General features: G+C 36.7%; 1 long non-coding RNA gene across 2 annotated transcripts in view; it reads right to left on the reverse strand.

Moving 5' to 3' along the window:
• LOC146594915 (uncharacterized) overlaps positions 1-15,775 on the reverse strand; it is a 28,963-nt gene extending 13,188 nt beyond the window's left edge. The window contains exons 1-3 of one of the 2 annotated variants that reach the window (XR_014896057.1): positions 15,196-15,775; positions 13,252-13,291; positions 5,019-5,234 (exon numbers count right to left, since the gene is read on the reverse strand). This is a non-coding gene — a long non-coding RNA (uncharacterized LOC146594915). Of the gene's footprint in view, positions 1-4,475; positions 5,235-13,251; positions 13,292-15,195 lie in introns of those variants that run through there. The other variant, XR_014896056.1, reaches the window with a different exon arrangement.
• Positions 15,776-16,025: the final 250 nt, after the last annotated feature.

The following is a 16,025-nucleotide window of genomic DNA, read 5'->3' on the forward strand; positions in this document are numbered from 1 at the left end:
GTAAGAAACTGAACGATGTATTTTGGGTTTATGTTTTAATCCTCAGTATTTGGAAACTCCACCTCTCACGGTAAATGAGAACACCAGAACCACRTCTAAACTACAGTAAAACAAAAAGTCCTTTGGACCAGATGTACATGGTAGGTTCTGTGCCACCTCTCCTAGACCTTATCTGCCGCAGATACACTATGGCGGTAACGACCATCACTGCCTGTGAGCATTTGGGCGCTAGCGTGCTAACCCACCAACCTCACTCACAAGGCCAGATGCCAGCAGGCTCTACAGAAAGGGCAATCTGCCCACATCTGAGGCCAGTGCTGCATGCTCACAGTGTAAAATGTGGGTAAGCGTGATCCTCAGCATGGCTTCCGGTCTATTCTCATCAGAGAGTGCAGATAAAGGTCTTAAGAGATTATGCAAATGTAGTAATTATGTAAATCTAGAAGACTTAAGATAATTAGAACTAAGGCTAAGAATGTAACTTGGACCTTGCTATCTTACTTTTGAAGAGCTAAATTTATTTTCCAAACAATGCAACACATGAAAACCTCAATTCCAACACAACAACTCGGGCTGAAGGGCAACAGGACAAAGGTAAAGCGTAATTTGTTATTTACAGTTTTCAGAGTCATACACAAATCCTTATGTTCCGAGTGCTAAACTCTTATGCCCCATACATATGTTGTTTGTTTTATTACATTACATGTGAATGAAGAGAACAGCTGTGACCTCCCCTTGTATTCAGAAAGGGCTCTGAGAAAAACAAACAAATTTTCTTTAAGAAAAAAAATCTTACATTTGAATAAAATCATTCATGCTGCATGTTTAAGAACCTGCAGAATGCATCTATGTTTTTATTACATTCAAAATAAACAGTAAAAATTAATAAAATATTAATTTTACTATTAATATGTTAATAGTAATAATAATAATAAATATTAGCTACTGGAGAGAATCCAGCGTAGGGCTATGAAGATGATCAGAGGGCTGGAGCATCTGACCTGTGAGGAACGGCTGCAAGAGCTGGGCCTCTGCAGCCTGGGGAAGAGAAGACTGAGGGGGGAGGACAGTGTACAAGTACCTGAAGGGAGGGTGTCAAGGGGACGGGGACAAACTCTTTTCAGCTGTCCCATGTGACAGGACAAGAGGCAATGGGCAGAAATTGAAGCACAGGAAGTTCCGCCTGACCGTGACGGGGAATTTCTTCCCTGTGAGAGTGAYGGAGCACTGGCACAGGTTGCCCAGAGAGGTTGTGGAGTCTCCTTCTCTGGAGATCTTCAAGGCCTGCCTGGATGCAACCCTGTCTAACCTGCTCTAGGTGACCCTGCTGAGCAGGGAGGTTGGACTAGATGATCTCCAGAGGTCCCTTCCAACCCTACTGATTCTATGATAGCTCAGTTACACTGTGAACTTCGCCCCCACTGACTAGTGGAATTTTGAGTATTTTTTGCATGATAAAAGTCACAAAAAATGACATTTTGGGGGAAAAACAAAACACAGCAAAGCTGTTTGACAAAGATCTTTAGCTGCTCTCCATGATTTTCATAGGGTTAAAAAAGGCATGAGGAAGAATCTTGTGATTAAGATTTAAAACAGGAGGAAAAAAAATAATAAATGTAGTTGCCTGGTGGCTCTTCCTTGTCATAATCCATAAAGGTACATATCCAGAAAAAAAGAATCGCAATGATGACTGTAAGCATAAACCCAGAGGTGTTACAATTTGAGAAGAAAAATCCCTGTATATTCTAGAACTAAGGCCTTTTTTTAATGCTAAAATTACATCTGCTTAAGTAAACTTTGAAAATGGTTATACAGAAATAATGTAAATCTGTTTGACATTTAACAGTAACTTTTAATACAGTATCCTTTCAATACATTTTAGAAGCATGCTGCTAGTTATTTAAAAGTAATGAAGTCCCTTTTAAAATAGGCTGGACTCAAGGGTTCATTAAAACTTGTGTATGTTGTGGTTTCTATGTCTGAAAACATATAACAGAAGATATGGACTCATAAACTGATACAATGTTCAGATAAGCCACTAGTTCAAGTTATATCATTTCCTTTTTGTACAACCTTTAGTTAAGTAAAATAGGTAATTAAAATATTTTTTCCCTTTGCATATGTATTTTTAAAATTTTTTGTCAGAGAGGGTGTGATTTATTTTATTTTTTTAAGTGTAAAGCTGAAATAAAGCCCATTTCGATAACTCCACTAATATTACGGTATCCATATTGCAGGCTTATGCTGCTTTTATTATACCAAATGTTTGTGCCAAACAGTAATAGCTAAAGCTATACAAGAGCTGGGGGTGCACAGCGCACAGATAAAATAGTGGAAAGCCCTACACGGTCTTATAAAGATTTAGCTGAAGTCAGTAAAAGGAATAATTCATCAGTGTTTTATATGCAACCAAATGAAAGCAACCAAAACATAATGATACACATTTCACTGTCCAACAGTCACTGCAATTATCAATCATCATCCCTTTACTATGTCTCCTGGAAAACATGTAGCTCCTTCCCTCCCCCCTCAGGAAATACAGCTCTTCAAATATAAGCAAAAAGAATGAGAATAATACAAAAACAAAAAATAAAAATGGCCTCTGAGCTCAGCTGGAGCTGGAGGCTGCCGCCTCCCCATCAGCGAGGTGGCGTTGCTCAGCCTGCCCTTCTGCGAGGCTGCTGCTCTCAGCTTCTGCTAAGCTGCACATTCAGTACGGGAAGTGGAAGAGAGGAGACAGACATGGGTGCTGGGATAGGAGTCTGGAAATAGGGAACATGATAGATGGTATTATGCTGGGGAGGGAAGTGAGGAAGGAAAATGCAACCAAACAACTGATCTGCGACTCGCTGACACTGTGTATTTTATTGGCCTTGGCCTGTGTAAGTTTGATGATCTCTGCCTTTTGGTCTCATTCCACAAATTCCCACTGCAGTCTACGCCTTCCCCAGTGTCAAACAGCCCAAATATTTCTGCTCTACTAATGGTTTACAAATTTGCCTGAGCTGCTCCTGTAACTAACCAGCACAAGTAAATAAACATTGTGCATTTTCAGTAGCAAAATCTGCAGTGCACTGAAAATAAAAAATTCTAAAATTATTTTAAGATTTTATTTAAGTAGTAGCAGAGATTGATTTGATGCATATTAATTTTGTTAATTTTCATAAATAGATGTTTCTAAAGAAGTTGAAAATATATGATGAATTATCTAAAGCGGCTACATAACCTCTTAAGGCTGAAGTAAAAAAAATTGCCACAGCTTGATAAATCACTGCTTGACGAGATAAACAACCAAGTCCAGAAAGCATGCAGTACATAGGTGTTAAATATTGAGATTACATGAGTGCAGCCAGCTACAGCTAAGTGTTCATAACACAATAAATAAGCAGTAGCAAGCTCTGGGCTTAAACTTATGAGGCATGCAGTACATAAAAAGAAATGGACAAGTAACAGATAAATATTTTCTGAATTATGCTGCTGACAAAGGGTAGGGTAAGACAGTGGGCAGGAAYGGTCTATACTGCTCTGAAATAAAGCAGTTCCCGGAACTTCCCTTGAAGCACGTACTCTGAACTCCCCAGTCTGTGACCACGTAACAGGCCTGGCCAGACACCCAAACCAGCTGAGCGTGCCCACCAGGAGCCCCACAGTGCTGCAGGCACCAYGGCTTAAAGCTCAAAGGAGTGATGAGAATAAATTTATCCAGCCATGAGAAAAGTGCAGTAAATCCAACTGCACCATTTTCCCCATGTTCTCCAAACACAGTTAACTTAAAACCAACCCATATTTTCYTCTTACTATGTGGTAAATATAATCCTCTCCCTAAAAAAATTCTGTATCTGAAATAACATGTTAAATAATTTGCAGGAATGATTAACAGTTCTGCTGACTGGTAGCAATCTGGTTAGCACAGCTAGGATATGATGGCTTTTCAGGAGCAGAAGAAAGATTATTTGATTCTCTGTAACTGAGTGTCCTCAGCTGAACCTACCAACCCTTTGCTGTGCAAGGATTATAATTCATGCTGCAGTTGGATCAACCTCCGTTTCTATTTTTAGTGCTGATTTTGCTCCTTATTTAGTCCTGACTGCCTAGCCAGAATTGCATTCTCAGCAGCTCAGTGAAAAGCCTGTCTGTTCTATTTTATAACTTTTCCAGACAAAAAGATGGGAAGCCTGCAGCTTTCCAAATAAGCTTATTTTAGGAGTTTGCAATACGATACAGTCCAAAACCCAAGGGCCACGTGAATCCCTGCTGAAATGCTATTGACTTTCCTGGAGTTTTAAACAGCATGAAGTCTGCTGCTTATAAGATAACCAGGATATTTATTTTTTTAAAAAAAGGAACAAAACCCAAACCTCCCAAATCTTCACACCAAATACTTAAAAGGTATTTATTGAAACAGTAATATACATCTGGATCAAATTCTCAAGAAAACATCTTATCCTCTTCAGATTCATAATTTATAAAACTAGTTCAGAGAGGCAACTACTAGCCAAAAAAGAAATAAACAAGGAAAAATGGAAAATGTTGGTTCTGAAGAATCTCTTAGCAGGGATGACCACACAGAAGTAATTTTTTGCCACTCAATTAAAAACATAAGAACATTTTTGTTTTTGAACAAAGTTTTCCCACTATAGCAAGAACAGTTAGAGTTGCTGCAGTTCTATGTCAGAATCAGCTATAATGCTTCATTTTTAGGGTTTGTTCCTGCCCTATCTCTTAGTGATACATAGTTAAAGAAGCTATACTTCCATGTGTTGCAAGTAAGTGCATGACTGATAMAGAAGGTTAAAATGATCATAGTCATTGTGAGGATGTAAACACACAAACACACCTATACTGCTAGTATAGCTAGAACACATTTTTATTTACATGTACTAAAGCAGACTGTCAGTAATGGATCTTACTTCCATATGTGAATAAATTTTGCACCTTAATATACATTTAAATTATGCACAGTACCAAATAAGTGTTTTATTCTTAACCCTTCCCTCCAAAAAGAGTCGTATCCTTACATGCACAGATCTCTTCTTAGACAATCCTGACTCCCTCCTCCTTCCAACTTGCAATAAATGGATTGTTATGCTTCCTGGTCAGAGATCAATGAATTCAGGTATCTTTATYGTACATGTAATGATGTCCAACACTTCTCCTGCATCGGGGGGACTGGTTGCAGAAATTTCCCTTCACTGCCCCTATACACAGGCTGTTGACTTGTCCTTTATTCCCCACTGAAATAAAAAAGGGAGTTAGAAAATAAAATTAATTCTAGTAGTACAGGAACCAAAATCAGTGAAAGAAAGGATGGATTACTAAATTCTCATTCTAAATTCAGTAATTTAATTAGCCCCTAGTCAAAAGCTGAACAAATTACAAAGGTAATCCAAAACAGAAGGGCCACAAAACCTGTGGATTTGGCAGGTCTCAATCTGCATATTTGATGTTCCCAAATACTCGATTAATTTTCCAAAAATACGAAGTTCAATTCCATATCTTGATTTAAAAAAATTAAAAAGCTCAAGAGAGAGAGAAGCTGAATGCCACAATAAGTGCTCAAGATAACTATCTCAAAGGCAGGAGAATAAAAACTGGAAAGATTAGAAGCTATCAACTGAAAATGAAAGACCCAAGTACTTGAAGGCCTGTTTATTCTAGCTGCTATCAAGAATATTAAAACTCCTTGTACCCTAAATGGAGACTACTGAAATCTAGGATAAGCAGTGCCTTGGCTATACTTCTCAACATGGCACACAAAGCTGAAATTCTAGTGCATTTAGGAAAATATAATTGGAAAATACTGACTTTAGCACACCGAGGTGCCAAAGTTAAACAAACTGGTGGAACTGTGATGCACTATGTGCACCTATAAATTAGGAATAAAAATTTAAACGTGACCGTTCTGACACAAATGTTTCTAAGAACAGAGCTTTATTTTCAAAGTGCTGTGGATACCACTAAGATTTTTTTCAAGGTAACATGGAAGAAAAGTACAGTACATATGAAGACCTTCAGAAAATGCCTAAAAATATGAAGTAGATAGAGACCTCTGCTAACTTCCCTTGAGTCCCCTTTAAGAGGGTTTTTTGAGATGGGTAGCAGAGAATCCCAAAAGCTGATGCTGAGCTGAAAGGAGCCAAGACATAGTTTGGAAGTCTCTATACCTTCACAAGAATATGCCATGTTCCAGGCAAGGTTTGGAGAAGCCATATACATGGAGASTCTACATCTAAGAATAAAACTTAGAGGTAAGGAGAGTCATGACTAGCAAGCCTCTGGCGTGGGCTTTCTTATAAAACACCATTGCCTCACACCATAGTATAGTGCAAAAAGTATGAATTTGCCTGTAACTACATTCTGGACATCATTTTTTAATAATAAAATGGACTGCTGAATCCATTATGAAGAAATACTGGTTTAAGCATATATGCTTGTTTGTAATTCACSACTGCACAGAGTAGCCTAACAAATGAGTATTTTGTGTCTGATGGAACAATTATATCTGTATTTTGAGATAGAAATGACCAGTTCTGTGTTTTGAGTTAGGAAATGTGCATAACATTAAAATAAAATTATTCAAGTGCCTTTTAAAATCAAAACGAATAGGTCACTTTAAAATCAGTTTTGATGGCTTTTTTTTTTTTTTTTTTTTTTTTTTTTATGAGAACATGAGTCTGTTCCCTCAGCACCACTTAATCATTGGTAACTTTCATGCAGAGCAAACAAAAAGACTCTTTTATTTATCCATTATGTTACTAAGAGGTGAGAACAGCTTGATGCAAATGAAAACCATTAAAGCTCTCTGCACTGCCATTAACTGTCTGAATATCTGTCTATGCAAATACAGCACATACCCAGAGAAACTGCAGCCTCATGACCTTCTGCATTGAAAATCTATGCCTTATGACTCTCCTAATCTAACAGTTAAAACACTCTGTATGACGTGTCTTTGTAAGGGCTTGGTTTGGACAGGCATGGAAATGGAGTGCAAGCCATTAAATATAAACATACTCAGTTTCAGACACTCCTTCACCCTGACTGGGCAAGGGGTAACATCAGATGTATCTAATTTGTAACAGTGCTACAGCATGAATAATAAGCCAAAATGTGATTGCCCAGATCTGATCCTGCACTAAATTACACCCATAGCTTCACTCAAATGAGCAGACCCACTTAAGACAAAATGAACATATCGTAATGCAAAACTACTAGTGGTTCACAGGATTAGAGGCCTAATTAGATACAAAACCTACTGACCTGGTTTTTTAGAACTTTATCCTTGACACATTCACTTACGCCCACACATAACAGAATCCTGCTACTCTCACTATTCTACCCACACAACGAAGATGGGAGAATGAATGAAGCAYGAAGCTAGAGAGCAGTCCTTCCAACAGAAATACACAGTATTCTCACCGTATTCTTACTAGTTGTAACCAGAGACATGCTTATGATAGCTGAGAAAGCATGTTATAAAAGGCCACTTACTGCTGCTAAATCCTTGGTGAGATATAGGTCTGTCTTCAGGCTCTAATTTACACCTGCTGGTTAAGAGCTTTTCTAGAACCAAGTGTTAGCAGAAGTTAGGGAGATCTCCTCCTTCTTTGGGWGACATCTTTGTTGCATACTCTTACATAGCAGCACAGCAGTCAGGACACTGCATTATTCAACAGCAGCTGAAGAGGAAATGGTAGATTCAATTCTGGATCCTCCATTCCTTGAAGGACTTCCAACCAGCCTCCTCAGCCTCCTAGGGGAGTGCCCCAAACAGCAGGTGGTGGCATACAAAGCATCCCTTACCTCCAGCTTGAGCTGTTGCCAAATCATTGCTCAGGAATGGAAGACTTAAAGGTCAAGGAGATTAAGGAAGCAGCAGTCATACTTTCTCTCCTGCTAGGACTGCTTGTATTTTTTCATTGAACAGTAATTATGTAGCATGTATACACCATACCAAGAGGAGGGAATAAGGACTTCCCAGCAAGCACCCTTACTAGGATATTTTGAAGACTATTTAATGTGTTTGAAGCACTTAGAACAAGACTTTTATGGATATTCAATTTCACTGATTTCTTCTTTTTCTGTTTGGTAAATGGGCACCTTTAAAAAATCTGTTGCTCTACCTATACTGTTTAATAAAATGGTATCAGGCGGTAAGCTTGAATACTAGACCGATCATCACCCAAACTGCCAAACTGATAGCATGCTTCCTGGCACAGTTTTGGCCTGTAACAAGTAGTGCTGTCCAAAACAATGCTCCTACACTGCTCTGGGGACAGTATTTGGACACAAGGAGATACAGTGATCTCTTTTTTATTTCACAGTACACGTAAAATATACAGTATGCAAAAATTATGAATTCTACTGTCACAGTAAAATTAATGCCAAATAATTTGGATTTTTAAAATCTTTTTGCTAACAATGTTCTCATTTTATAGACAGTTACAATAAAGGTGTTTTGCTTTTATTAGGGACAGAAACATAGACATTTACATATCTATATTATATTATACATAAACAGATACCTACAGCAATGTTGTGCCTCTGACATGCTCATTCACCCCTTCTGTCAGAAGACAAGGAAAAAAGGGTCTGTTTCCAGGTAGAGCACTTCATCCCTTTTAGCACCTACTGCTCTATCTTCTCCTTCTCTGAGCAAAATTTACTTATACTTTTGAAGTATGATAAAAGATAAAGCAATTCTGAAAGAACTTTAGAAATATGGATGCCGTTGATTTGTTTTGTTTATAGTAACTAATTTCTGAAGTATTCTATGCAAAAAACAATTCCATACAAGGTAGGAGAAGAAGAAATCATGGAACTGACTAAGAATCAGGTGCTGGAGCAATAGAAAGACTCTCAATTTACTGACAGTGAATTTTTAAATCACAGAATAGGTTTAAAAAGTTGCAACTAGAACATGTACTCTTTAAACAGCTTTTTGTCAACAGCATCAAAGAAAAGGTGGAGACTTTTTTTTAAGAAATTCAACTTCCTTTCCTAAACAAATAGGTATTAAAAATACTTCTGGTGTTTTTTTTAAGTGCATATTCATTACAGTACATAAGAAATAGTCTGCTTTTTGCTTTTTACCTAAACACCCACCCAGAATAGTCACCATAAATGCTATCTTTAGAGAATGATAAAAGAAAACAACCTGGGGATGCACAGGAGGTACGGTTTTGTCTCATAAAAGACCTATCAACTTTTTTTCTAAGCACAAGAGGTCTCGGCACTGACAATTCTTGTTTCAAATGTCCAACTGTAATGCCTTATTTTATAATGGTATGGTTTTGCAGACAAGACCACAACTACGTTTGATTTACTGACCGATACTGTTCTGTTTCCCTTTTAAAGATAAAGAATGTGTTTAAAGCTGAGTGTGAGAATGTGATCATGTCTTGCAAAGCTCTCTTCCCTCTGTGAACAATCTAAGAGACTACTTCTAAGTCATTTTTACAGCACAATCATTTCCTACTTTTCCCTGTGTCAGTACAGTAGACTAAAAGAACAAGGGGGTCAAAAGCCTAGAGCTTTGTCCTGAGAAGCACAGCTACTCACAATAGTATCTACTTAGAATAACCTGAAAAGTAACATAGGAAAAGAGAAGGTGAAGGTGCAGGCAGTGCGGAAACTGAAATTTGATATAGTATGTGTGTTACTTTATGGACTTTTTCACAGGCTATTCTTTAATTTTAGACAAATTATCATGTTCCTGCTTTGGGAGGAAAACAACTATCACTGATTTTGTAACTAAGGCAGCTGAAAAGATTACTCAAGAGATAGCAGGAAACACAGACCATGTTATAACAGGATCAATCATTTAACTGCACAGCTTTCAGAGTGAAAGTACCTGTTTTCTGTACTTGTTTAGAAGTCCATTACCAATACACAAAACTTTCGTCYCAAGAATCTTGAACAGAACCATGATGTCTTTCCTTTCAGTCCTTCCTAACATTAATTAACAGATCACATTAGATTAGCAGATCTTTTATATAAATTTGTATTCTCCCTCAGTTTGTATCTCCAACTGTATCTATCTCGTGCCCTGAAATATATAATCATCAATACATAGGTAAGAAAATAAGTATTAATTGAAAGACTACAGAATTGGTGAGGTAGATCTGTGTGTTGATGGGGCTTGCACTTTCCAGGTCATCATTTTGTAGATATTACTGCAATTGGTAGACCAGAATATTTTTATATATGTATATCTAGATAAATATAGTTGTTTGTGTATATCCATCTCCACCAAGCAAAGGGAAAAATATTTACATAGACAATAAATGTCTAGAAAGACCATATTGTGGATGAACTACAGCTCCAGTGATCTTTTTGCGATTATCTGTATGCTACTCTSTTTGCATTGCCTTTTTCCCCACGTGGCATTCGCCTAGCATGTCTGAAGGGCTTGTCTCCTTTGTGCATTGCACTGAGACTCTGTAAAGTGACCTTACAGAAATATTTACAGTATTATTAATTAGCATAAACACTTATATTTGCAACTTTAAATTTAGGTCTGCTTTGATCTTGGAAAGAATAAGAAGTGCAACTGTGCTTGACAGATGTCACAAAAAAAAAAAAAGTTATCAATTTCTGGCCAAATATCAAATACCCAGTAAATATCCAGAWTGACAGATGATTAAAGGGCAAGCAAGGACTGTGTAGAACTGTGTACGTTTATGGAAAACATTGAATATTGTAGGGCCCAAGATAAAACTATGTAAGCTGACAACAAATTAAAGAATCCTATGATAAAGGGTGAATGGGAGTGTATCTATACACATGTGGTGCCATGGGAATTGTTATGAGTCTTGTTTTATTTGACATCTTCATTGAGAGGCCACGAGGTGGACAACTTTGAGGACACTGGTATGTCTCAAAGTACCTTAGTGTGGTTAAAACACAGGCAGAAAACAGTAAAATGAAATTGAGTACTGGAAAAAGCAAGGTACTACTAGGGAAAGGACTGAGAGAAATATTCTGGAATACCTTCTGGAATATATTTAATAGGAGGGAAAAACCCAGAAGGCATAATACTTGTAAAGGATCTAAGGAAAACAGCAAGCTGAAACTACAAATAAATTTGTAACAGGGCACTAACAAGAAGACTAATTCAGTTTTGACTTGCATACTTGGAAGCATGGTATCCTGGAGCAGGAAGGTAACAGTTTCTCTATACACAGCTCTAGGGCAGATTGGAGAACATTTTCTTTGTGGACAATCAAATAAACCTTTCAAACTTCTTGGTGAACCAAACATTAACACCCTCAAGCAATTCATTTCATCCTACACATGCAGGTCACATGGATGATTAAAACAAAAGACTCCATCTGGACATAAACCATAAATTCTTCATCCACACTCCCTTATAACCACACCTGGAAGTCACCATGAGTTCTGGGCATATTACCAGAAAGATCTCAGCAAATTGGATGGAATTCAGACAAAGTAACAGAAACTAYTTGGGAGCTGAAAAGACTCACTCAAAAGAAAAGTTACAAACCTAAACAAGTGCAGCCCAAGGTAAGCAAGCAAGAAATCCAAAATACTGGATTAAAAAAATTAAAGCATTATTTAAGGTGACAGAAGTTACATACATAATTAGGAGAGGGAAGAATTAGTGAATATAAGGAACATAAACTGAGTTATAAACTATAGGCAACCTTCCTAATGGAAAAAAAACATAGCTATTTGGAACTGCAGTATAATGTGTAAGTTCATTTATTACAGGGACCAATATTGACAGAAATGGACAAAGCGCTTAACAGATCTTTGTCATCTCTAATTTAATCTTAAAAACATTTTAAGTTTACTCTGATGGTCACACTCCACCACTTTTGGGATAACAGATGGCTCTTTGCAACCTACATACTGGGCTGAAGCATCTTTCACTTTGCCTGACRCATGAATGAGGAATACCTCCCCTAAGCCAGGCTATATGTTGGGAAAAAAAAATACAGCATCTAAAATTAAATGGATTTTACCACTCACCATCTAGTCTCACCATTCTTGTGACTTATTCACAGAAACACATTTTGCTTTTTAAAACAACAAAAAAAAAACAACTAATAACCACACATTTGCCTACAATTATAGTAAGTTACAGGACTCTTGTTATTTAAGGTATTTGAAAATTTTCCATTATTAAATCTTCTTTTCAATTCCTTACTATTTGTACCATTTGGCCTAATTCTCTCCACACTGGACATCTTTCTCAATGGAGAATTTCAACTAAATGCTTCAGCTATTTTTTAAAACAAGAGTATGAAAAAATATGCTGTTTGCCCATTTAAAAGTAATTCTTAAAAATCATTTACCTGAGCTCCATTGTATGGAATAGAAATGCCAGAGTTTGGAAGGGATATGTACATATATACATACACGTATACATAAATTATATATATATTAAGTTAGCAAAACCTTCCAGCCAATCACACAACCTTTCTCCTCAGAAGATGATAGAAGGATCAACCACATACAGATTGAACTAGCAGCTGTTTTGTAAAAAGGCTTTTTTACTAATTAYTTTTACTACTTTTACAACAAAAACTATCCACTAAACCGTTTTTCTCTTTATATTCTACTACTTGTGAGTAACTCTCACTGCCAAATGTACCATTCCCACAATGTTCAAATGTTATATATCGTTACACACGATTTTCTTTTATATCTATATGCAACTTTACACAGTCATTAGACTCAAACATCAGATATGCTTATTTTTTATCACTCTGATTCAGCAACGCAACTTGTAAGATAGCTCTAACACTACTCAATTATCTACGACTTAATCAGTTAATCAAATTTCATCTATCAATTTCTCATTGCCATATACCAGTMACTAAACACCACATACCACTATTCAGTTAGTTATTCCTCAATTGTATGCATGGTTTTTAACAGCAAATTTCATTAATTTGTTACACAACTATACAAATATTTTATTGTCAACAATAGGTCATTCTCCTAGCATACAGGAATCTCAAACCCCTTCTCGCCATGTAGAAATCTGACAGCAAAGAACAGATCAGGAAACTGACYTTATGTTCTAGAATTAACATTAAAGGTTTACTGTCCATTCTCCTGCATTATGCATATGCCGTTCAATTAAATAGACTCTCAATTAAATAACAAGTAAATTGTTCCTCAACTAACATGATATGTTTCTGCATTTTTACATGTGTAAATCTTTATTCATTTTTATATTTGAGGTTATTTTTTGTTGAATACTTATGTGTTTTCTGCACGCACGTTCACTGGTAGGTTTTTTCATGGGAGGCAAAGGCAAGACCTGAAAATGTTGAAAAAAAAATTGTTACTCTTGAATAACTACACTTTCAGTTAAAACTTCTGTTTGAAATGTAAGTTGCTAAATACAACTACAATCCACAAAGCATAAATACTCAAAGGTATTTTTGTATTATGTATGTGAATTTGAATACAAAACTCATTTATAGATATGAATATATACATCAGGTCACAATATGTGTTGCAATATGGTTGTATTTTGTGCTGCCATCAAGGTTTTTTGAAATGAGGAGCTATACCATATCCATGGTTTGCAATGTATGCTGCATCTTGTACAATGATGATGAAACCTACATTATCCTAATGACTAAATTGTCTGCATCAATTAGAGGAATCCACCACTGAAGTGTTTTGTGAACTACAGRTCATTTTTCTAGAATCTTGATCACTGGGTGCAGTCATGTGCAGTAATGAGCAAACATCATTATATAACCCTTCCCATAATGTGATCAACCTCCATATTAAAACATGCTAAGATGTTTTGCCCTGTTATTCTCATTGAGAGAAGAAAYTCAGTCCTCCATTTGTTAGAAACTTTTTCCATAGCCAGTTACTCTCTTGCTTAAATTTCTTCTGACCAGTTTATATCTAATCATTCTATATCATTGTTCTTTTATTTCAATGGCTTTTTTCTTGCATACTSCAAACTTACAAAGAGTTTAAAAGATCACTTATATTCTCTCTCAGCTTTTGTTTCACTAGAGGAAGCCAAGTGATTTTTATCTCCTTTATAAAACAGGCTCTTCATATCCCTGATTATTTTCATAATCCTACTCTGCACCTGTTCTAGTTTAAATTCATCCCCCTTGATGACTTAGAAAATAGTCCAAATGAGATACCACCAAGGTCTTATATTGTCACGCTGATATGTCAGTAGCTCTGATAGAAATCATTCACTGGAYGCATTTTAGGATTTCACTTAGCTTTTAGACCTCATTAAAGGCGTAGACTCAGTACACTCTGGCCAACTCCCAGATCTTTTCTTCTGTCATTTCTAACTAGCAACATTCCAGTAGAAAGCAGAAAATTCTTATCAATTCTAACAYGTAAAATCTTGCATTTCATATATAAGATGTCATGACATTTCTATTACTCCAATCCCAGGCAGGCAATTCCTCCTATACAATATGCTTGTTCTCTGTAGACAGTGCCTCCAAACTTAAGGTTACCAGCAAGTTTAATTTATATACTAAATAAGACTACTCCAAAGACATTAAATAAAACTAGTGGACTTCAGTTTTATAGTCTCCTGTTTCAACAAATCCACTGTCATCTCCCACCAGCAATTCTTCACCTTACGACTCTTACCCCATTTCTCATACAGCATTATACTGAATCCTTTTCTGAATTACAGATTAAAACTACTTCATTTCCTTTGTCAATAAAATCAATTATTTTATTAAAAAAATACTCAATTAACCCAACATAATCCATCTTTGCTATACCAAAACATGTTTTTTTTTTTTTTTTGTCTTTGCTAATTCTTTGCTAATTTGGGGGGCTTTTTTTCCCCTAAATCCTGCATGCTGCAATAGTTGCATGTAACAATTCTTTTGGCTCTCCTTCAAACTATTTGTTATTTTCCAGTAATGTGGCACCATTCTTGTCCCGATAGGTTTATTAAGAATCTTGCTAAGATTGCCTTGATATTTCTAATATTTTCTGGCCACTTCAAGGCAGTTCTGATATCCTTGGAGTTGCTCAACTCACTGTTGTTCATATGCTGTGCCTAGATTTTTATCTGATAACATCCATACAATACTTGATTTTCCACTGGTATGGTGGGCATGCACAATGCTACCTTGAATTCCAGTATAAATGGGCCAAACTATCTGGCATATAAGCAAGAATTGTCAGGACTCTCAGATGAGGAATATTCCTGTTTACCTTGCTTGTGATGTCCAGTCTAATAAGCATTCYTAAAACATGAAAGACAACCAGAAATTAAACAATGCATGGATGCATAAATGCATCCTTTAATCTACTGCTAAGACACTCATATGTGAAATGCTTATCTCTCTTCAAATCCCAGATCTGTCTGACTTGGAAGGAACAGGTATTCTCCATTGTTCCTTTATCTTCCAAATAAAATTTGGAAATAAGCCCTTTGGCTTACTTGGCTTAGATATCCAAGTCTAGGAAAGGACTCCAAACTGAGAAACCTGAGAGAAGATACAAGCCTTAATTCCTTGGACAGGAGCATATTTAGGTTATACTTTCTTTCTCAGCATTTCAAAGTGCTCACTCATTCAACGTATGCACTTTTGTGCACTTGGAGGACTCCTTTTTTGCACTGAGTGTTTAAGGATTCTCAGAGCCTAACATGAGACTATGGATTCTTGTGTACAGTAAAGTATGTACAAGTTTGGTAGTCCAACACTATATTGCACAGCACCAAAGATGTAGTCTGAAGATTATCTTCTATTCACTTTGTCTGTGGTGCATACAATATGACTGTCCAGATTGGGATACCAACCAGATGTACTCCATGCTACTTCTGATCCACATGACCAGATCTTCTTACAGAATCCAGGTTTTTGCAACCTGAAAAATCAACACTCAGGCATATACGGACCACACTTAGTTCTCATTCTGACATGCAATTGGGATACACCCAGGGCATCCCCATAGACAGAGCACTCCAGGRTTTCACAATACAGACCTTAGAAATGCAGAACATCCTGGAAATCAATGGGAACATAAGTCAATTCTGAAGG

This window comes from Rhea americana, unplaced genomic scaffold (genome assembly GCF_003343005.1).
Source record: "Rhea americana isolate MKP2758 unplaced genomic scaffold, rheAme1 scaffold_243, whole genome shotgun sequence".
Lineage (NCBI taxonomy): Eukaryota > Metazoa > Chordata > Aves > Rheiformes > Rheidae > Rhea > Rhea americana.